This window comes from Carassius gibelio, chromosome A9 (assembly GCF_023724105.1).
Source record: "Carassius gibelio isolate Cgi1373 ecotype wild population from Czech Republic chromosome A9, carGib1.2-hapl.c, whole genome shotgun sequence".
NCBI lineage: Eukaryota > Metazoa > Chordata > Actinopteri > Cypriniformes > Cyprinidae > Carassius > Carassius gibelio.
Genome location: NC_068379.1, coordinates 11,321,015 through 11,328,552, shown reverse-complemented (window position 1 = coordinate 11,328,552; position 7,538 = coordinate 11,321,015). Strand labels below are relative to the sequence as shown.

General features: G+C 48.0%; 1 protein-coding gene across 1 annotated transcript in view; it reads right to left on the bottom strand.

Moving 5' to 3' along the window:
- The window catches only part of LOC128019619 (transmembrane protein 198-B), a 138,039-nt gene that overhangs the window by 62,626 nt on the left and 67,875 nt on the right, over positions 1 to 7,538 (bottom strand). The gene's annotated exons all lie outside the window — the stretch shown is intronic.

Here is a 7,538-nt window from a genome sequence, read left to right as displayed (position 1 = left end):
TAAACTCTTAACACAGACTAACACCTACAAAACACAATTGGCCAAATGGATAATTTTCTTCTCAAAAACACATTTTGTTAAATATATACTAAATCTTCATTTCAAAATAGAACACATCTTTCTCTGCACACACCAACTTTACCAAAACACTGGAAATCTGACTCAAAATTAAATTATTCTGTCAAAGAATAACATTTGTTTTCACCTCAAAAGGTACATGCAGTCAATCAAAGTACACCAGGTTTCAAAATACTGGCTATTGTTGACATTACAAAAACTGCATAGACTTTTATGTTTTAGTTTTACAGGTATTTGCATGCAAAACATGCAATTCACTGTTTTACACTAAATTTCTTGGTTAGGAACTGTATGTCCAAATGTACAGTAATGTTCACATTCAAAAGCATTCCAGTAAAAAAAAAATTTCCTCTACTGTTTACTGCAGGAGGTACAGTAGAAACACGGTATGATAGAACAGAAAAGGTTTGACAGTATTGCTTACAGTTGGGGGGGTAAAATAAAAACAATCTCTCACTGCTCCTCTCACTGCTCCTGCTCCTCTCACTGCTCCTCTCACTGCTCCTCTCACTTCTCCTCTCACTGCTCCTGCTCCTCTCACTGCTCCTCTCACTGCTCCTGCTCCTCTCACTGCTCCTCTCACTGCTCCTGCTCCTCTCACTGCTCCTCTCACTTCTCCTCTCACTGCTCCTGCTCCTCTCACTGCTCCTCTCACTGCTCCTGCTCCTCTCACTGCTCCTCTCACTGCTCCTCTCACTGCATCTCTCACTGCTCCTCACACTGCTCCTGCTCCTCTCACTGCTCCTCTCACTGCTCCTGCTCCTGCTCCTCTCACTGCTCCTGCTCCTCTCACTGATCCTGCTCCTGCTCCTCTCACTGCTCCTCTCACTGCATCTCTCACTGCTCCTGCTCCTCTCACTGCTCCTCTCACTGCTCCTGCTCCTCTCACTGCTCCTCTCACTGCTCCTGCTCCTGCTCCTCTCACTGCTCTTGCTCCTCTCACTGATCCTGCTCCTGCTCCTCTCACTGCTCCTCTCACTGCATCTCTCACTGCTCCTGCTCCTCTCACTGATCCTGCTCCTCTCACTGCTCCTCTCACTGCATCTCTCACTGCTCCTCTCACTGCTCCTGCTCCTCTCACTGCTCCTCTCACTGCTCCTGCTCCTGCTCCTCTCACTGCTCTTGCTCCTCTCACTGATCCTGCTCCTGCTCCTCTCACTGCTCCTCTCACTGCATCTCTCACTGCTCCTGCTCCTCTCACTGCTCCTCTCACTGCTCCTGCTCCTCTCACTGCTCCTGCTCCTCTCACTTCTCCTCTCACTGCTCCTGCTCCTGCTCCTCTCACTGCTCCTCTCACTGCTCCTGCTCCTGCTCCTCTCACTGCTCCTGCTCCTCTCACTGCTCCTGCTCCTGCTCCTCTCACTGCTCCTCTCACTGCATCTCTCACTGCTCCTGCTCCTCTCACTGCTCCTCTCACTTCTCCTCTCACTGCTCCTGCTCCTCTCACTGCTCCTCTCACTTCTCTCACTGCTCCTGCTCCTCTCACTGCTCCTGCTCCTCTCACTGCATCTCTCACTGCTCCTGCTCCTCTCACTGATCCTCTCACTGCATCTCTCACTGCTCCTCTGACTGCTCCTGCTCCTCTCACTGATCCTGCTCCTGCTCCTCTCACTGCTCCTCTGACTGCTCCTGCTCCTCTCACTGCTCCTCTCACTGCTATTGCTCCTCTCACTGCATCTCTCACTTCTCCTGCTCTTCTCACTGCTCCTCTCACTGCTCCTGCTCTTCTCCCTGGGCCCCTTGCTCTTATTCTTCCTCGTCCATACATTACAGTGTTTGTCTTTTTCTGTTTCTGTTTCCAAAAATATCACTCTTCAAAGTTCTCCTTTTATTGTATAAGTGTCAATGTAATAGAAAAAAATAACCCCTGCCATTGAGTCTAAGCCAGATAGGAATCAGCTGTGGTTGGCCCAATTTACACAACATAAATCAGCTAAGATAATTTGTTTTTGAACTGATATCATTGCAGAAGCAGAGGTTTTTATACTGTATCTAAGGTTTGGAACATTGTTTTTGCTATTGTGGGATGTTGTGTGTTAACATTTGTAAATACTAAAAACGATCCATAATTTTGTTGGGAGGTATAGCTTGTCTGTTCAGAGAATGTAAGCATTGTGGAAATGTGTTCAATGACTCCATATTGTGTGAAAACGACATGAAATGTGTGAATGGTATGGCCACAATAGACAGATGCTGTGCTCATTGTGTTTAGAGTTTTGAAAATGTGACAACTGCTTGGACAAATGCTTGTTAGCGACTGAAAAAAACTGTAATATATATTTATATATATTGTTTCAGTAAATGTGTTCAGTAAATTATCTTCTGTATGTGCAACTTTACATTTAATATGTACTTAACACTACATTGTACATAAAACTGAGTATTTATTACAGAAATAATGTACTTAAAAAAAAAAAAATGCATTAACTGTGATTTTGTTCATTTTACAGTTTTTTTCAATCGCTAACAAGCGCTTAACCATACTTCAGATACTTTTTCTAAACTCTTAACACAGACTCACACCTACAAAACACAATTGGCCAAATGGATAATTTTCTTCTCAAAAACACATTTTGTTAAATATATACAAAATCTTCATTTCAAAATAGAACACATCTTTCTCTGCACACACCAACTTTACCAAAACACTGGAAATCTGACTCAAAATTAAATTATTCTGTCAAAGAATAACACTTGTTTTCACCTCAAAAGGTACATGCAGTCAATCAAAGTACACCAGGTTTCAAAATACTGGCTATTGTTGACATTACAAAAACTGCATAGACTTTTCAGTCTCAGTTTTACAGGTATTTGCATGCAGAACATGCAATTCACTGTTTTACACTGAATTTCTTGGTTAGGAACTGCATGTCCAAATGTACAGTAATGTTCACATTCAAGCTTTCCAGTAAAAAGCTATTTTTTTCCTTTACTGTTTACTGCAGGAGGTACAGTAGAAACACAGTATGATAGAACAGAAAAGGTTTGACAGTATTGCTTACAGTGAACAAAATATCCATAAAACACATAAGAGCATTCTGAACAAAAAAACAACAATAGCAAAAAGGCCAGAATAAAAAAAGGGGGGGGGGGGTAAAATAAAAACAATCTCTCACTGCTCCTCTCACTGCTCCTCTCACTGCTCCTGCTCCCCCTCACTGCATCTCTCACTGCTCCTGCTCCTCTCACTGCTCCTCTCACTGCTCCTGCTTCTCTCACTGCTCCTGCTCCTCTCACTGCTCCTGCTCCTCTCACTGCTCATCTCACTGCTCCTGCTCCTCTCACTGCTCCTCTCACTGCTCCTGCATCTCTCACTGCTCCTGCTCCTCTCACTGCATCTCTCACTGTTCCTGCTCCTCTCACTGCTCATGCTCCTCTCACTGCTCCTGCTCCTCTCACTGCTCCTGCTCCTCTCACTGCTCCTCTCACTGCTCCTCTCACTGCATCTCTCACTGCTCCTGCTCCTCTCACTGCTCATCTCACTGCTCCTGCTCCTCTCACTGCTCCTGCTCCTCTCACTGCTCATGCTCCTCTCACTGTTCCTGCTTCTCTCACTGCTCCTCTCACTGCTCTTGCTCCTCTCACTGCATCTCTCACTGCTCCTGCTCCTCTCACTGCTCCTCTCACTGCATCTCTCACTGGGCCTGCTCTTCTCCCTGGGCCCCTTGCTCTTACTCTTCCTCGTCCATACATTACAGTGTTTGTCTTTTTCTGTTTCTGTTTCCAAAAATATCACTCTTCAAAGTCCTCCTTTTATTGTATAAGTGTCAATGTAATAGAAAAAAATAACCCCTGCCATTGAGTCTAAGCCAGATTGGAATCAGTTGTGGTTGGCGCAATTTACACAACATAAATCAGCTAAGATAATTTGTTTTTGAACTGATATCATTGCAGAAGCAGAGGTTTTTATACTGTATCTAAGGTTTGGAACATTGTTTTTGCTATTGTGGGATGTTGTGTGTTAACATTTGTAAATACTACCAAAACGATCCATAATTTTGTTGGGAGGTATAGCTTGTCTGTTCAGAAAATGTAAGCATTGTGGAAATGTGTTCAATTAATCCATATTGTGTGAAAACGACATGAAATGTGTGAATGGTATGGCCACAATAGACAGATGCTGTGCTAATTGTGTTTAGAGTTTTGAAAATGTGACAACTGCTTGGACAAATGCTTGTTAGCGACTGAAAAAACGTCTCAGGTTACGAATGTAACCATGGTTCCCTGAGAGGGAACGAGACACTGCGTCCTCTGAAGGGACACTATGGGGAACACCTCGTCGTGACCCGTGTCTGAAGCATACTTTGAAAAACGCCAATGTGTTGGCCGGCGACAGCCTCTGACGTCGCTACCGGCGCGACTATAAATACGCGCCCGTAGGACCCGTCACTGATCTTCTTCGTGAAGCTTGCGTCCGAAGCATGGCAGGGAGCTAGAGGACGCAGTGTCTCGTTCCCTCTCAGGGAACCATGGTTACATTCGTAACCTGAGACGTTCCCTGTCAAGGGAACTTCGAACTGCGTCCTCTGAAGGGACACTATGGGGAACAGTATACCCACGCCGCCATGCTGAGGGGAGTGCAGGCCAGAATATGGCAAACACTAAGTACCAACTCTACCATTTCACCGGGAGTCGCCCCTGGGACGGTTCGACGGCTGTCCATGACATTATCCCTTATGGCCAAAGGCCTAAGCTACATACCCAACTTACCTGAAGGGCCTCGGCCCGGGGTAGAGCTGAAGGCTTGGAATCACGAAAGATTCCTTTAAAGGGATACGGCTAAGAACTTAGCACTGTTTATTACGAAGTCTTGCCTGTCACAAAGGAGGAGCTCTCGTGGCACTCTGATAGAGCAGCTCGTAGATGGAATGGCCCGGGAGCAGAGCAATTGGAGGACGGAACATACAGATGAAGCCTCGGCCACGCCTGTACCATGGCGTCCAGCCCCAATGGAGCTGGATGAGTCAGAGGAAGCCAGAGGGGATAGTGCGACGCTCTCTTGAGCCGCAAAACCGATCCACCCAGGTCTGGCCAACCTCTCTAACTCTACTTCAACACCTTGGTGCGAAGGCGCCATTCCCCGAGCCTCAGCAGGATGTCTGCTCTCACAGTGCGTCTCAAAACAGTATGTAGTACTGGAGCGCTCTGATGAAAAAACCGAGAATTCAGTCTCCCATGAGAGGAGGACTCCGAGCTCCGAGCAGCATGCTCATAGGCGACCCTTTTAGAAAAGGGGAGCGCTGCTAAACTACCGCGAGAATTGCCCACACAGCCCCCCATGTTAAGGGGTGGTGCTTGAGGTGTATTACAAATACACACTGGTTGGATGAAGCCCAAGGAACCCCGGGGCTAATCATCTTAAGAAAGGGAACGAAGCGGAGCGCGTAACCCTTACCGTACAGGATTTTAGAAAGTGCGCAGAGCCTTGCGTGCACACTTACCACTTACGTGGATTTGAGACAGTGCGCAAAGTGTTCACGTGCACACTGACCACCATGTGGTTTTGAGAAAGTACACAGGCTTAGCGTGTGTACAGAAAAAGGTTACCTGACAACCACTGTATGTGGGAGCTCACCTTCAGAGAGACCTGTGAAGCCTACTATCTGATAACCACAATATGTGGGAGTTCACCTACAGAGAGGCCTAGAGAGGCCTACTACCTGTTACCTGATAACCACCTCAGTGGAAGTTAATATGGAACTCGACTCCAGGGAGGCCTGGTGAGGCCTACTACCTGACAACCACAAACCGTGGGAGCTTGTTTTTTTTTTTTTTTTTTAGTGGAAACGCACAGCATGTGGGAGCTAAATCTCCAGGGAGGCCTGGTGAGGCCTACTACCTGACAACCACAGTATGTGGGAGCTCACCATCAGAGAGGCCTGGTGAAGCCTACTATCTGAAAAGACAACAATATGCGGGAGTCCACACAGCCCCTCATGTTGAGGGAAGCGATGCTTGGGGTGTATAACAAATACACACTGGTTGAATGAAGCCCAAGAAACCTCGGGGCTAATCATCTTAAGAAAGGGAACGAAGCGGGGCGCGTAACCCTTACCGTACAGGATTTTAGAAAGTGCGCAGAGCCTTGCGTGCACACTTACCACTTACGTGGATTTGAGACAGTGCGCAAAGTGTTCACGTGCACACTGACCACCACGTGGTTTTGAGACAGTACACAGGCTTAGCGTGTGTACAGAAAGGTTCCTAAGCATCGCAGAGGCGCTGGATCGCACGGGAGAGGCGAGCTCCAACCCAACCCTCAAGCGAGGGGAGCATCACCTGAGGCAGTACATACAGAAGGACTCCGTAACTACCACCTCCCCTGATGCGCCAAGCGGCCAGGCGGCCCCTCAGGGTGACCTGGCCGGATATCCATGATATTCCCTGCAGTGCTATGCCAGTTCTGACGATCAGCCAGGCTCCTCGGGAGGGGTGTGGGACGAGCAACCGGAGAGCGCTTGCTTCCCGCACGTGGAACTCGCTCCGCGGTGGGTGTCGCGCCCTGGGGGGGGGCGAACCCACACGGCACGGCCGCCTGCCGAAAGCGTGTGATCGTGGCCAGAGCACAAGGCTGGAACTGAGCACTGTAAAAGGAAACTCACAGAGTCTGTTAGAAGACATAACCACCAGCAACATAACACCCATAAGCAGAAAGGGTTACATACTCACCCACCCTCCTGTACTGGAGTCCCGCTTTACGGGGCGTCCCCTTTTGGTCCGGACCGTCAGTAAGGAGGTCACTATGAAAATAGGACCAACCAAAAACATAACAGGTCCAGGATAGGAGACTGTTATGTGAGAAACTTTCCACCTAACCACGATCAGGTGGAGCGCTGGTGGCTACAGGGGAATTAGGCAGGGGAGAAATGAAACGGAATTTAAAAACATCCAAAAGGAAGTGACAAACTCCTAGGTATCGCTCTGATCCAGACGAGAACGCTGCCCCGTCTGAATCACATCCTTCAGACCCTGCTTACCTCTTCGTGACCCGCGATTCCTCTTGCCCCTGCCCTCAGGCGGGGGAGGAGCACGAGCCGCGACACTAGCCTTCTGCGCCCGTCTTCGATCCTCAGATCGAGATGGGCCAGGACCCCTTTGTTGTTCGGGCTCTGCTACTGCGTATGATTTACCATTTAAGCGGGATGTATCCTGGAAGGGCTTAGATGGCAAAGAGGGAGATTTTAGAGAGGATGTTCCCCCACTGAGAGATAGCAAGCCAGCATCTCTTCTACAGGGGGCATCCTCTCATAGCCGTCCTCGTGCATGCCATCGATATCAGCATAACTCGTATGCTGAAACCGAAGGATGCAAGAGAGAACGGCCTCTTCCATTCCTTTTCAACTTCTGCATGTAAGTCAGGCAAGAATGGAAGGCTCACCTGGGCTGCGGGCTATGGTCAGAAAAATAACACTCATCGAGTCTACCTCGCGACGTTACCTTTCTGGCACACTTCCATGGCA